The following is a 16,361-nucleotide window of genomic DNA, read 5'->3' as shown; positions in this document are numbered from 1 at the left end:
CCTTGATGGCCTGCATTGCACTTGGAACCAGGAGCTGAATTCCCCACCTCAGCATCCCCAGCACCAACCCCAGACCCCAGCTGACTGCTCTGGGTCAGCATATGCTTGAACTTCCAATGCAGGATGCCACAGTACCCTAAAGTTTCAGGAAAAGTGATCCCTGACAAGATTTTGCTCAACGCCTGCAATATCATACTTGGCATGTGCTGTACAGACAGAAATTTCGGGGAATTCAGATACCAAATCTCTACTGAACAACTTTAAAAAAACCAGATTTTTCAGTGTTTTCCCTAATGGATTTTCACTGGAACAGCAAAAGATAATGATCCCACAAAACTTTTAGACTGAGGCTGAAGAACAGTGTGATAGAGCTGATCAAACATATACAAGAACACGAAAAATTTACTTTGTCTACTTTCTTTCTGAAAAGAATAGGATTTTTTTTTCATTTCAAACAGACAGAAGTGGGCTGATGCAGACATCCAAAATAGAAAATTTCAGCACAGACAGTTCTGAAATAAGTAACTCTAAGTAACGTTTTAAAATAGGTCACTTGTGACATTAACTGTTATGCTATTAGCTTCTTTTATTGTACATATAAAGGGGGAGAGAAGAGCTTGTATATGCATTTATAGACTCTTAGAAGAAAAGAATGAAACACCCAAGCAAGAACTTATATTCCACATGATTTAGACCTGGCCTGAGAGCCACATGGTTCATCACATCAATCCAGTAGGCAGGCCAATGCTCAATATACCAACTTAAAAGAAGCTGAAGCACCATCTTTGGCTTGCAGTGTGAAAAACATTATTTGAATTCTAATTAGTAAAGATCATTGGATGTGGATACTTGGGAACTCATTACATAAATATGAACTTCAGTTAGTAAAAATGGAGTGAACCAAAAACCAAGTTACTTCTCTAGGTACAATGTGGTCTTCACCAAATAAGAAAGTCAAAAAACCTACAGCTTCATACTGGAAATCTTGTATATACCAAATGCATGCCCCAGAAACAGGCATCTCTTTGCTCCCAAGGTCTACCTACAAGAATTGTGTGTGCCTTTTCCCAGTATATCAATTGTTTCTGCTTCTCCCCTACCCAGGAAGGCCCCATAGCTATCTGGGGAAGCTATCCCCAGTGAGCTCTCTGCTCCTCTGAGACACAGACAGCAACTCCATGGTTACACAACTGGACCTGGAAATCACTACTCCTTCTTACCTCGCTGCTTCAGCAGGCCACAAGAGAGGAAAGTGCTTAATTACAAAGGAGGAAGTTATTAGTTTTCACTGCAGTAACTTACAGAGCTGACATAGTGCATATTACAAATATTGCATATATTACATAGCCAGTATTATGAACATTACCTGGATTAGACAGAAAGTCGTGTGCAGCAGTGTCTAGAGGACTGGCAGGGTATACACAAATGCCAAATGCACACCTACAACTCTTACTCCATTCTCCAAAATCACCACTTTTTAAGGACAGCTATTAGGAGTTTACCTTGCTTGGAGAAAATAGACGTTACACCCTTGAAAGGCCAGTACTTATTTATGTTCACAGCTATGCTCTGGCTATCACTTCTCTGCTCTTTCCACACCAAAATATCTCTGCTGCTTCAGTTATTTTTACTTTTAGCTTTTAAGTAATATTTCAACTAGTATTTTAAGCAGTATTTCTTCATACAAAGAACAATTTGCATCTCACCTTCCTGAAGCCAGATTTCTCTGCTCCTCTGAAGAATTTGTCTCCCAAACTATTCTTCAAGCATGCTTAATATCTCCTGAAAATCACATTCCCTTGTAAATACGGTACACAGGGAGACAAATTCATCCCCAAAAGCCAGAAATCAAATGGATGAGGATTCAAACAGCAGAAAGCCTGCCGAGGAGGCCTGACTGAATCCAAGCAGAAAGAGCATCATCCATGAAGGTGGAAGGCTGCATGCTGAGCTGCTATGATTCAGTGCTCCATATGACCCATGAATTTCCAAAGGAAACCACAACTACACAAGAACTCAATAGAGAAACATTCACAGGCATAAGGTTTCCTACAAGGATAACTCAGATGAGAATCAGCAGGGATTTTTTCCCACTCTGCAATTAGTGCACTTGTTAGACTTTGACACCCCTGCAGCAACCTGCAGCCATGTTCCTGCAGGATCTGGCAGGATGGAGGGAAGGAGGATGTGCACCACAGCACCAGGGAACACAGGTGCTGAGGGAAACTCTGTGTTATCCTGGTAGCCACTAAGTGGAGCTACTAAGAAAGGTAAGAGAAGCTTTTGGTTTGATTCTTAAAGCGCCTTTCATGTTATCAGAAATGATGTTTAAATTCCCACACAAAAAGGAAAAGTGTGAAATGTCAAAGTAATAGCTCTGGTTGTCCATTTCTATACTGGACTACCCTCAACACCTTGATGTACTTAATAAATGGTTGAATGATTTTTCTCTTACAAGGAATCATTTTATTCCAGTTGTTTCCCAATCCTACATCCAGTAATTGAGTTGAGTTGTGCCCCACTGTGTCCCTACTAGTGCCTAGCCAGGACTATCCCTGTCATGAGACCTTGACTACAGCTGAACCTCTGGGGGAGAAATCTCTGGAAAGCAGTTGGGATTTCTGACTGGAAGATCAGAAGATGAAATGTTGCTCAAACTGTGGAGTCACCCCCCAGCCATTAATGTGTTGAAGATGCCACAATGCTGTCTGACCAGAACTAGGAACCCCTGCATGCAGAGGATAGACTCAGTTTTTCCCTGGCTGTCACTGGGAAACAATTGAATGAAGCTTCCAAGGAATCTTTTCTCTTCATCTAATCCATTTTGCTTCAAGCTAATAAACGAGGAGCCAGTATTAATGTATTACATACAGTGAAACCACACAGCCTTCCCTCTGTCACTCCCTATGCCAGTCTCAAGGAGAGAGCTCTATCACAACTAACTCTCAGTCCTGGTACTGCCAGGGTGAAACAACCTAGATCCAGCTGCTGTGAGAATGAGCTCTCACTGTTTCTCTAGCAGCAGCATAGAGATTCCCTCAGCTTGCTACACAGCCAGTGGACTGCATTCGTTGTTATACATTCAACAGGGATTCTTTTTGCCGTGTCCTCTACATGAGGCTGCATTTTAGAGCTATCCTGAAAACTCCACTCTTGCAGCAAATATTATCTATCCAGTGCCATTTCTCAGACCAGGCATGCCTCAGTGACATATGATCTAACAAAGTAGTTCCACGCTACCTTAAGATACTTGATGCTTTTGTCTGAACATCAGAGAACTGGGAAACTTGGAGCTGTTGCCTCCATCCCCACATCAATCACTGACATCAGGAAAGTCACAACTCTCTTACCACAGCCATGAGGTGTGTGGGTGGAGCATTCTTAATAATGCCCTCAGCACCATAGCAGACCCCATCTCTTGTCTACAATAGAGCAAAGACCTCACAGAAAGCCACAAGCCTCCTGTATTTACAGAGAAGCAGGTCTTAAGGGAAATTGCATTTATCCAGTGTGGGGGATGCAGTACTTGGGGAGAGGCTGGAATTCATGCATGGTGAGGACACTTAGAAATACCTCATTATGGTACATTGGAAGGAAGGAGCAATAAGCAGAGTCACACATGAGCCTAGTTGAAAGCACAAGGAAATCAGCTAGAGCTCCAAATTCATTGCACTGTAAAGACAACTTCAGGGATTGTGGTCATTTCCTCTTCTTAGGAGTGAGATGACAGGATGTCCCCTTCTACCACAGTCAGTAGGAAGATGAGCCTGACAGCATTAAGGACCAAATTTAGGTAGACTATTGCACCAGAATCTCAGACCTTAGTGTACAAGTCAGTTCTAAAGAGAATATTGAGGGGTGTGAATCTAGCTGTTTATCAAGGGATCTTTGATTAGTCATGCAGTAGTACTTTGAGATTTCCATACACACTAGGCCATGACAAGGCACTCAAGTCAGTCATCCAAAGAACATCTGCAGTGCACATCAAAGGACATAAATGCAAAATATATGACCTCTCCTTATTCCCAGTTATGGTGAAGAGGGTTCATGAAATACTTTGCTGAACATATTTCCAAATTTTAGGATAGGATTTGGTTATAATTCACAAAGATGTTTTCCTGCAATTATGCAGAGCTCCAATGATATAGTAATATTTCAAATAGCCCTAACTAGAATTACTAGCTAGTTCATTGAAACTATTGCTTCTTCAAAGCTATTGTAGCACAATCTTCCACTGATTAATTGCACAGATCAAGACTTTTGACTTTTAAGATCTTTCCCAAACACTCCCCTGCAGTACCACCATCAGGTCCACGAGATGTTAGCAATTTGGTTCCTGAAAGATGGTGAAGTTAAAAGCTTCTTTCGTCAAGATCAGTTAAAATTAAGCCATGTGGTTCCCAAGCACTAAAAAAAAAAAAAAATAGATATTTCTCAATAGAGCTTTGTAATCTTTTCAAATACTAGAAGGTCACTTATGTTTTCAAGGCCGTTTAGCAAGGTCAGGTTGTAATGAGCTGCAACTACTTTATTTGTGATTTGTGGCTCTGAGGGATTAATTGTCCCCACTCTGTCTCATCCACAATCTAAGGCCGAATTGTCAAAATGATCCATGGCTTTCGTCCCCAGGCCCATGGTTTCATTATTAAGGTGCGTTCTAATCGATAGTAGCATTTTTAACATTTTGCCCCTTACGTTTTATCAATCCTTATTATCTAATGACCAATACTGAACTGGCACAAGGTTTTTCAGAAACACACTGACAGATTACAACAGGCAGTCACATGCATTTGTAATTAGACTTCATTACCATTATAAGTGCTGAATGGGAGCAGAATAGAAAGGCAGGAGGAATGCACCCAGTTCACAGAGCTTGTCCCATTTCTTAGAGCCCCTGCATGCATCTGTCTTAACTTATTAATAAGTTAAAAATAACCTCAACAACAAAGAACAAAAATTTGGGATCTTTTTCAGATTAATATGTTCAATTTATTCCACGTTACTGGCCTAATTGGCATTAGAAGCTTTGAGAACTAGCCAGCCATCAAGAAAATGATGAAATTTTGTTTTGACAGAGAAAACACCCACTGCAAAACAAAGCAAGTCTGTTACATTTCACATTCCTAAATTTGATTATTTGAATTTGATTCTTTGTCACAGTTTAATCTGTCCTCACACCGATGAAGCAAATAAGAACATTAATTTTCTTCTCCTCTGCTGGAAACTGAAACTATGACAGATAATACTACAACCCTTATCTAAAATCACGACTGGTTTAGAAAGAAAGCTGAGGGGACAGATTCTCAGATGGCAGAAGCTGGCCTAGTTCCACTGAAGTCAATGGAAATACACTCATTTACGTGTGCTGAACATCTGGCCCAATAGCAATCATTAACAGAATATTGCCCAAGAGTAACATTTTCCAGGCTACAGAAAAGCTGAAATAGTTACTTTAAATTCCATAGCATTCATTCTCCCTCCTTTTCTATAAGAGAGTCCTGGGCTGTCTAATGAAATGGCACGCTCTGGCCTCCTGGCTTTCTTGTTGAGGGAATGTGGCCTCCTTCCCAACCTGACCTTGTCAGAGCAAGCAGCTTCCATCTCTGGACAGAGTGCAAAACTGCAGGCTACACACAAACACATACAACAGTTTAGTTAGGAACAAAACTGGACATGCAGGATTTCACTGACAAACACAGAGCATGAAGTGATTTAGAACTGCAGCTAATATGGTATCACTTCAGAAATAAAAGAAAAATATTCAAAAATTAATTTTCAAAATCAAGTCTGAATGACATACTAGTTTTTCAATTCTGAAAATATGAAATCATTGTTAACTTCAGTAAGCCTAGAATATTATTTCTGAAGTCTTCAAATTTGGTATTTTTGTGTGAGTCTGGTCTGATTGCTTTCCAATTCTTATGCTTTCTAATCCTTCTGATAGTTTTAGAGCATACTTTTGTTTCCTTTTCCCAAAGAACTTTTAGAGGTGGTTGGAAAGAAAAACTCCTAAACAGCCCATGCACACCCAAAGAGGAATGGCTGTCATGACACCTGGACTTCCAACAAACTAGAAATATTCTTAATTACTTATATAATCTAAGCAAGTTTTCCTGCTTTGCAGAAAAGGCCATAGAGCCATTTCAGTGCTAAGATTATCTAAAGTTGGATGCTGAGGTCCCATGGCCTCTCCAATGACACCAACAGGTTTCACAGCTCACACTGTGCCTATGGATGAGGGAATTGATCCTCCCTTATTACAAGCAGCAAAGCTGGCCAAGAGCTCTACCCAGCACCTGATTACATTTGTCTGCTAGACAGCAGCTGGAGGTCATTAAATGTCTAAAACTTCTATTTTGAAAGGATCTACTGCCCTTCCCAGCCAAAACCGTGTTTCTATTCTGTATTGCCAGTGTTTTTCCCATTTCCATTTCTCTAATTATAGGCAGTCCTCTAATATTTCAGCTATTGGGTTCTTCATTTAAGATAATGGCAATATACAGCAAAATTCTGCAGTATCTGCTGCAGCAACCTCACACAAATTGCACAATGATATTCAAGAAAAAAGTTGCAACAAATCAACTTTGCATCCAAAATGTTTCCCATTAAGTGAAAGACAAATCCAGTAAGATGGGAAGAAGGATACCAACAAGGTAAAACCATAGTTAGTCATGTTTGAAGTAAAACAAAACATGTTTGGTAAGTTAATGACACTAGAAACTCACTTCACACTGCATTCCCTTTATCAGGCACACAAGGCACAAAATGTCTGTCTCCCAGAGAGGTGGTTTGCTGAGCACAGAGAGAATGATATGTGACAGTTTCTACTCCTGCAGTAAAGTGACATTTTTAGTCCATATAAATTCACCTCAGCCTCACAGTTTTGTATCCACATGGATGTGTTTGGCCTTGCATTTCCAGGACTTCCATGCTACTACCAAAGCAGGGCAAGTGAGAACAAGTATTCTTTTCTCCTGAAGTAAAACACTAATGTAAATGTACTCCCAGAGAAAATGAGACTCAGAAAGAAGACTGACATCATTTGAATACTTCCTTCACTGGAACAACCAACATAGGCAGCTACTTGTCCTTCCATTTCACTTCTTGTCGTGTTTCTTCAAGAAAATTTCCATTGTATTTGCTGGAGTCACTGGCTGTTGCTAACAACAGTATTGGAACTCAACAAGGAAAAATGAATTAGGCCAGCAGCCACACCATAGCCAATTTTTCCAGGGTAACCTTGTCAAGTCTGAGCATTCCATTTCTACACCCAGAATATTCTTACTTCTACATAAGAAGGCAATACCCTTTGCTGTAACTGATAGGGATAAATCCACTTGAACAAGGAAAGAATTTCAAAAAGAATTTATGGGGAAATAATCACATGCAGTCACTCAATCAGCATAGAGGTTTTTTTCCAATTCTTCTATCATCATAACAGTGGGCTAACACCAAAAAAAAAGATGGAACTTTCTGGTAAATCCAGCAATTATGAGTGTTTTCTCAAAATGATGACTATTCTAACTCCTGGAGGGTCCGTAGCAAAGAAATACCTGCCTAGTGATACAGAATTTTTAATGGACTAATCATGTCATCAGTCCTGTGAGGCCAAAAATTATCATGCCCTTGCATTAACAGAGCTTCTAAAAGAGTTACTCAAACCATTCTTTTGACAACCTGAGAAATTCCACTGGATGTCATGCCCTGAAACTCCTCTTAAGCCCCATGCAAATAGTTATTATTTTCAAAGTATAACAGTGCTGCGATTATTCTGAAATTGAGCTCAGGAAGATGTTCTGTGAAACTCAAAATATAGACCATTTTCTGATCAGTCCTGGAAGAAGGCCATCAAGACTGCCAGTGTGATGAAAGTCAGAGTAACTAGGAGGCTCCACTATGTGTTTCCATATAAATATTTTTCAAGTAAATATGTTACACTGCAAGTGAACTGAGTCAAAAATAGGTATATAAAATTACTTTCCAGCCATGCCAATATAGGAAAGACAATCCCTGACTAGCAAAGGTAAAATTATTTTCTCTACTCCTGAAAGAATTATTCCACTCCCTCAATTTCGCTTGCATTAGAAGCAATGTTCCCATTCCAACAATGCTACCTGCCTCCAGATTGGAAATGGTAGCAACCACAGAAATACAGGGAAATTTGCCCTTTCACAGCATTAGTGTACTCAGTTCTACTCAGTTTTGTTCATCTTTCTGATGAAGGATTTCCCCCATTAATTAGCAAGGCCTTGCATGATAAGGAGCTGATTTATTTCAGCTCGTTTGCTATGTGGTCAAAAGGTGCTTTATAACAGCAGTGTTATCACATACCTGTATTAAAGTCAAGCTTTTATCCATTCTCTTTTATACAGAAGAGAATGAATTCTATTCTAGTTCTCTTTGTGGCTCCACTCGTTTTCAATGAAGAGAGATTACAGGTCTGAGGAACAGCCTTCAAAGATTTTTGAATGGGTAATTGAAAAGGGCTAAATGAAAAGTAAATGTAGGTGAAGCAGCCTGTAAGTTGTACACACAAGATTGATTAGCAACATGCACACAACTGCCAGCATACACTCAAATCTACCTCATTTCCCAGCTGTCTGAAGAGGGATACAGAGTATTATACAACATGTTTGGCTAAATTTAAATTTACAAAGCTTCATTGATGTTGTCTGCCTAGAGGTCCTACCACTGTTAATGAAGCTTGTGTACAATTTCAGTTCAAAGTATGAAGCCTGCCTTCTATGCACTTTTTTCTTTTTTTCCTGGTAAATTACAAGCAGCTAAACTCATAAAGAGCATCTGATGTGGTAGGTTATATTGGGAAATATTTAAACAAGAAGGAACATAGTTTGTGGACATACGAGCAAGAAAAGATGTTGGAAGTTGTAAAAGTTTTAGCTTCCTTCCTATATGCCTCTTAGATTTTTATTTTTCTTTTCAATCATTTGGTACATTCAAGATTTGAGACAATCTATGTCCTATTTTTAGTATTTTTCAAGACATGAAAAAACCCCAATAAAAAACAAATAACAGCAGGTTACAAGTGTGTTGAACTATTGAGCCACTTTACCCCGTCTATGACTGGCAGAAAATTCAGAACACTCTGTAACTGAAAACATCAGCTCAGGTATAAATTCACTGAACCAGTATGACCTCAAGCACAAAGTTCTAATTATTATATGTTTGGCAGGTTCTCTGAACAACAGAAAATAAAAGTCATAAATACTATTGGGACTTTTTCCATCCTCCCACTTCTGGGGATTTCTGGAAGAAGCAAAAAAGCCCTTGTTGCTCCTGTTATGTTCAAATTGGTTCGTATTTACAGTAGTTCAGCATGAAAAACATCCTGTGACCTAAAAGGCTGAACATATTCTATCACAGTATAGCTCAATGCTCAGGGCAATTCCTTTTTAAGAAAAGGTCTTCTGACCAATCTTGTTTTTCTAATTTGTGAACTACACAAAACCACAATTTTTCTCTGAATATTTTCATAATGTTATATCCTTCCTGGATTATCTCTGTTAATATCAAATGTTGTATAAACAGCACCACCATTCCCATATCCTCAAGTTTTTAATTTTTTATTTTAAGCAGGCAAGGATTTTGATGACAAATGTAGCTGGATCTTCAATCTCACAGACATCCTCTGAGACCAGAATATTTTGTCAGCCTTTAAAGAAACTCCTACCCAGTTCCTCTGTCTTTTCTGGAGTAACAGGATAGCCAGTATCTATCTACACTCTGCAACACAACAAACAGGGAGGGGAAACAGGACAACAAATAACAGATAGCCATTGGCTTTTGAGACAACCTCACAACTACTTTTACCATTCAACAGAATAAAGTACGCTTTCATTTTTAGGATTCCACGGGGGGAAAAAATGAAACAAACACAAACTCCAAAATTTCTTTTTTTTTTTTTTTTTTCCAATTAATACTACCTAGTACCAATAAAACTAAAAACTAAACAAACCCCAAAAATCATCACTGGTATCATTCACCTTGGGGACCCCCAGAATTTCTGGGTCAGGCTTTTTCAATTCCTTCTAGAAACAGTCCCACTGGAGCACCCCAGGAAGCTCTTATTCAACACTAGTACAGCTGGCAGAGCCTGTCCTTGTTACCACATGGTGAGATTCATCTAACCTAGCTTTAGACACTGAAAGGTTACACATTTAATTCTGAGTTTGTCACTGTAGGCTTTTCTACAGTCAATGGAGAGAAACAGGCATCTCCAGGGGGCGAGTTGTCTGACCTGCCTTTTTTAGGCTGAGATGAATCACTCTCTGAAGGTGCCCATTTTTCCTCAATTGACTGTAAAGTGAATCTAGGGTGACTTCTCCAGCCTTTGATATCTACATTTCTGATATCTTGGGGAAGACATCTGAATTTCACCCACAATTTTCAGAGCTCCAGCCCAGTATGTCGGACAAATTAGCAGTGTTATGTATCTGCTCCTTGAAATGAAAATATGCACACCAAACTCCTGGATTGTACTTCAGTTGACTTTCACAATCCTGTCCCTCATAGAAACAATGCCTTTGTTTTAATCAATCATAGTTCCAAGAGTGTAAATAATAACAACAATAAAAATAATTAAAGGCAAAAATTAGTTTGATTCTGCTGAGATTATAACTCTTGGGTTTCTTCTGTTCTATCCAGAACTGACTTCCACCACATAGCTGTTCTGAATCCATCAGTAAAGCACTTTGAGCCCAAACACTTTTGTTATTATAAACCAAAATCCAATAAGCATCTTTCACCAGTAACTACATTTTTCTGCTAAAGTTTGATACGAAATTTCAGTTTTCAGTGTTAAGCCTTCCTAACTTCATAGCAACAAATAAAGTACAGGATAACATTGAAAGAGAGAGAAACTGCTCCATACATCTCCATTTCATAATGGAGGTCTTCCCTTCTATGTGTTTCCCCATGAGAAAAGCTAATGTTACAAATTCAGGAAGGTCCTTTCAATTATTATTTCTGGGCAGATGATCCATCAGAGCAATAATCACCATTTCAGATATATTCCATACCTTAAGGCTACATGAGCCCTCAGATAAACTCTAATCCAGGAGCCACCAGCATTTAACTTAGATTACAGTCTTGTATGTTTTTCTTTTAATGACAATTTCTTACCTTATGTGTCTTTCTCCACTGATGTATTCCCACCTCTTTCTCCCCAGGTCTGAACTAGCAACATTATTTCTGCAACACAAAAAAACAAAATGGTCATTTAAATATTATATTACCATGTTGGTTTTGTATGGTTTGGGTGGTTTTTTTCTTGTTTTTTAAAAAAGATGTAGCTAATAAACTGTTAAAGTCATAGTTAAAATTATATATGAGAAAGACAAAAGAAAAAGTAAGATGAAATGGTCTTTTTACTACTAATGAAAACTCCCTTATAATCTTGTTTATTTTTAATATATCACAATTATTATCCCTGAATAAAAGGAAATAAGTTTTGGCACATGACCAGCCAAAACCATCAAAAAATTAATCAGTTTCATTCAACTCTATCCAGTTATTTCAGTCTGCCTAACCTGCAACATCACTCTGCACTGTGTTGCTGCAGTGCAATCTATTTGCTCAAAAGCGTGCCTGCAGCAGTCACTGAAGTTATTAGGGATCTGATTACTGATCTTCCTGCAGCTGCCCCGTGGCAGATTCTCCTCTCCTGCTCATGCAAAGGCAGAATTCAGGCCCCAGTGTGGCCAGGCAGGGAATAGTGCTGGCTCCAGACACCTACCTCACACAGGAATTGTCATCTGCCAGTTCCTACTCACCTCCTGAATTTTAGCACTTTTTAAACCCTGTTGCTCTTAACTACCCACAGTCAGATGCTACACTCAACAGTTCTTTTAGGGAAGCACGCTGCAATTTTTTTTTTTTCATGATTCACAGCAGTCCCAGAAAGAAATGTAGTTAAAGCATAGGTTTAGCTAAGGTCCATGCTGGATCTCAAATGGGAATAGCATAGTGTTTTTCTCAACAACAAATACACTGAATATTCTAGAGATAGCCCTAAACCATAAATCACTAACACTTCATTTGTCAGGCAAATATTTTATTGAGCTGGCTGCAGAAGGCAATCACTGCCACTAGGAGGCCAGGCAGAACAAAATAAACTTCATTTACCTGGATGGCAAAATCATCACCTGTTACCCAGAAGGCAGCACTGTCCAGCACTGCTCCTCCCTCAGAAGCAGGCAGAGGAACTGATAACTGTCAGGGTGGTACCTGCACTGACTCTGAGCAGCAGGCTCTGGCCACACTCAAAAGAAATTAGACACTGTCTTGTCTGTTTTGTTGATTCTGCCAAATAATCTGTGCTCTTTAACAGACCTATGGGCCATATTCAACACATACAAAACTTCAGATGACCAAGCCTGAAAGGGCTCCTGGACACAGCTGAATAATCCATATGTGAAGTCTTTAAATGGTGTGACCTCTCATAGCTCTTGGAAAGACACTAAAACACGAAGTTTGATTCCTCACTGTACCCTAAAGAGCCATCCTGATCTGGGGAGTCCAAATCTGAAAGAGACAACAGGAATGAAGGCAGAAACTGGCAGATTTTTCCAAGTGAGGGCCCTATGGACTTAAAAAGACTGAAAAAAAAAAAAGAAAAAAGATTGTTTCTAGAGGATGGGGGCAAGATGCAAGGATTGCTTTTGAAATGCAGTAAGAACAGTAATAATTCTGCCATTATGCCAAGACCTTTCATAGCAGGACAAGTTTTTATTACCAAGATATAAACTCCCGAGAAAATGGATTTATAGGGGGCACAATGACACTAATCAGAAATCCTTATGAGTGTCCACAGAGCACAACTTACAGGCATTAAATGAGTTCATAAAATTAATCATAGGCCTTTGGAAATGTTTACCTACATGCAACTGATTTTGTTAAAGTCAGTCAAATTTTAGGAGCAAGTTCCTGGATTTTAATATAACCCTTTAAGGCTCTTTGTTTTGGATTACAGAGGAGAGAAAACAGGAGGGAGTATCTGCCCAGGTGTACATGTTCTATAAATCACACCACTTGGAACCCTGTCTCTCAAAATAAAATAAAATGCCATGATATAAAATTAATAGTGACTCAGAGAAAATACATTTTCGGATACGTGTTGGAAGGTACTGGCAGAAATGAGCCAATGGTCTCTGTTAAATTTCTAAAAGAAAAAGGTCAAAAGCAATTTGTCCCCAGTCTCCACCTTCTCTCCCAGTTTAAATTGCTTTCAAAGTTCGCAATACCTCAACAAAAATAAAATTTGGCCCCGCTGAGACCAATAATGAAGTTTCCACTGAACTTGCTGAAGACTGAATTTCACTTTTGGATAGCAGAATATCATCCTAAATCATGGCTTGGTCCCCCTTGTTCAAGTCTGAGATCAAGCACATTTATAAAGTGATGACTGCAGGATTCCTGGAACCAGCATGTTCCATGCTAAGATTTTCCTCTGCATGCTCAGGAAAACAAGGTGTCTGGTTTAGACAGTTTGTAATCTAAAACCAAGATCTGCAAAAATTTATGATCAAACTGCCCTATTAAAGAAAAAGGCACCTCTCATAGGAGTAAATATTGCACTTGGTGGGTGGAAGTTATTCCCAGATGAAGAAGAAAAGACAAGCTATATTGCTCTGCTGTCTAGAGTTCAAAGAAACCCACCAGTATAAAATATTTGTATGTGTTTCGCTGAATAATTTCCAGCCCTAAAATGTTATTAAAGTAAGAATTTCACTTAATATGAATATATGCAAAATGCAACACTTTTTCATGCAAAATATATTCACTTATATTGCTTAGGAGAATGACAAGATATTATTCTGGACTATCAATTCTAGAATTCTGTTCCACAGAGAACACAAAACACTTAACAGCAGAGAAACAAACCCCCATACACTTCATACATCAACAGTATTAATTATGCAATGTTGCAAAAGAAGGTTTAAAAAAATTTTGTCCCTTAAGCTTTCAATTTGCTTTCTTAAGCATTAAGTATTTTGCCCTATTTTGCAGCGTGCACAACCAGAAATAATTTTCCAATGTTTTCAAGTACATTCAATAAAAATGCAAATATATAAATCCCTATCTCTGAACAATAACTGAGGTGGATATTTACTAAAGAGTATTTCTAATAGGTTGCAAACAGGAAAGATATGAACCACATCCTTTTAAAACAGTTCCAAAAAATATTACATTCTGCAGCTTTGAAGGGAAGTAGATGGGACACTGCCAGTTTTTCCTATAGATACCTAATTTTAACATGCAGGCAGAAGATAGCTGAGATAGCTGCTCCCCTTGTCCTTAACAAGCAAACCCAGCAACTCCAGGACCCGAATAAAGAGGCATCAGTGACTACCAGCAGGTGAAAGAAGCACCACAGCCTTTTACAAAGATCTGCTCTTAACCAGCTTCAATGACTTTCCAGGCAGCCTACCTGTTTTGTTTGCAGCTTTAATACACTGGTGACTACTTATGCAAAAAAGGCAAAAACTAATTAAATTTGTTTATGTATGTTATCGTGTGGAGCACTCATTTCCAGACATCAAGCTATGAATCATTAAATAACTGCTAAATTGGTCTCCTGGGATAGATCATGCCTCAGAGTTGGGCAGGCCCCCATCCCACCAAAGCCAGGTGTGCTCTGCAGTGAGCAGGCATTAAAACTGCTTTAAAGGCCATGATTTGGGTACGCAGCCAGGTCTCACACTGCGAGGTGAGTGGTAGGAAATCATGGAAACAGTGACAGCCCGCCTGTCAGAGTTACTCCTCTGGTTGATTAATGAGGGCATTTGAAAGACAATTAGCCAGAGCAGGTTTGGCTGCAACTAGCTTATCAATCAGGCACCCTCTATTCAAAGCACTACTGCCTTCTTTGTTTTTCGTTGCAGAAGAATTGTATCAATGATACGCAAACAACAAGGGACCTTTCCATGCTATTTTAAAAAAGAGTAGAATGTAGCAAATCACAACTAAAATAGTAAAAAAAATGCTTTGTAAACCACTGGTTGAGGGGAAATCATCACTGCAACTTCCACATGGCTGGATTTTTTGTTTGTGCATGGTGAATTCAAGGCTGCACAAATAGATCAAGCACTTCCAAGTGTCACAAGGACAGGTTTAAGCTAAGTTTTCAACAACAACAAAAAAAAATGAAACCTAACTACAGATGATCCCATCTGTAGAAACAAAAAATCCTTCATTAGAAAACCTGCTGTGACCCTACTCTCTGAGCTTCAACACATTTCAACTAAGAACTGTTCCAATATTTTAAAAAAATAATTTGTTGCAATAATTCGTCAGTTTGATTTATCCATTAGTCATGCAACCTCTTTGCTTTCCAACTACCAACATAGGTAGAATTTAATATAATGCTTTTCTTAGGCAGCTGCTCTCCCAGGAACGTTTCATATTTTGGTTTAACTGAGAGCTTTGCGTCAAGTGGGGAAGTCCTTGACTTCATGCAAGTGATCAAAAATATGCAATGGACAATTTAAACCATGACAGAACTTTTCTGAAGATTTGCATTTCCATCTGAACAGTTTTTATCACAGTAAGGAAATGATGATTTTTGCTGTGAATGAGTAAAAACTAAATTACTGACTAATGTATTTATATTACTCCTGATCTGAATAAATCCAAGAATGAAAGAGTAGGATTGAGACTATGTGTGATGCACTTTTCAGTTTACAGTTAATTTTCTCTGGCAATACCAGATCAGAGGTATTTTTAATGCATGACTAGTGTAGTACTAAGTGGGTATATATGCAGTGCAAGGAGGCTAATTTTTATTTTTAACCATGCTAGAATCTATTTCAGAAGTAAACTCACAAAACACTGCATTGTGTGTGTTTGAATACGGGGATAATAAAGCAAGCAGCAAATTAATCTCTGATTAGATTAGTTAACGTACAAAGATAGTGGGAGACTCAGCATAGCCCAAAAAATCCTTTCTGAAGCTTCCCTGTGTTGGCAGTTTATGATAATCCAGCATTCATGGATAGGGAGCTATAATTGTTTTTAAAAATTTGGAAGAGTTCCTACTGGGAACACACAGCTTGTCACAGGGTTAATCTGCAAAATCACTTTTGTTAAAGTGTTCAGCCACCTCAGCAAGCCCCAGCAGTGGCACCCACAAAGGGAGCACTGTTGTAAACTTGCCACTAGCAGTTTATACCCCCTGGCCCTGATCCAGGAGCCACTACAGAAAGCCAAAGGCTCTTTCAATGGATTTTAAATTGGTCCCTGCACTCCTCTAAGTTACAAAGGTGGTAATGAAGTATTGGGAGATGTAATAGAAAAATAAAATAAAGAGGATCTAAGTAGGTGGTGATAACCAGTAATTCCCC

General features: G+C 38.9%; 1 long non-coding RNA gene across 1 annotated transcript in view; it reads right to left on the bottom strand.

The window, feature by feature from the left end:
- LOC146436698 (uncharacterized) overlaps window positions 1-16,361 on the bottom strand; it is a 243,495-nt gene that overhangs the window by 144,232 nt on the left and 82,902 nt on the right. The window contains exon 2 of the long non-coding RNA XR_014852758.1: window positions 11,143-11,211. This is a non-coding gene — a long non-coding RNA (uncharacterized LOC146436698). The remainder of the gene's footprint in view (window positions 1-11,142; window positions 11,212-16,361) is intronic.

The sequence above is a fragment of the Lichenostomus cassidix genome, chromosome 5 (assembly GCF_008360975.1).
Source record: "Lichenostomus cassidix isolate B80296 chromosome 5, HeHo_3.0, whole genome shotgun sequence".
NCBI classification, from domain to species: domain Eukaryota; kingdom Metazoa; phylum Chordata; class Aves; order Passeriformes; family Meliphagidae; genus Lichenostomus; species Lichenostomus cassidix.
This window is presented reverse-complemented; position numbering and strand designations above follow the sequence as displayed.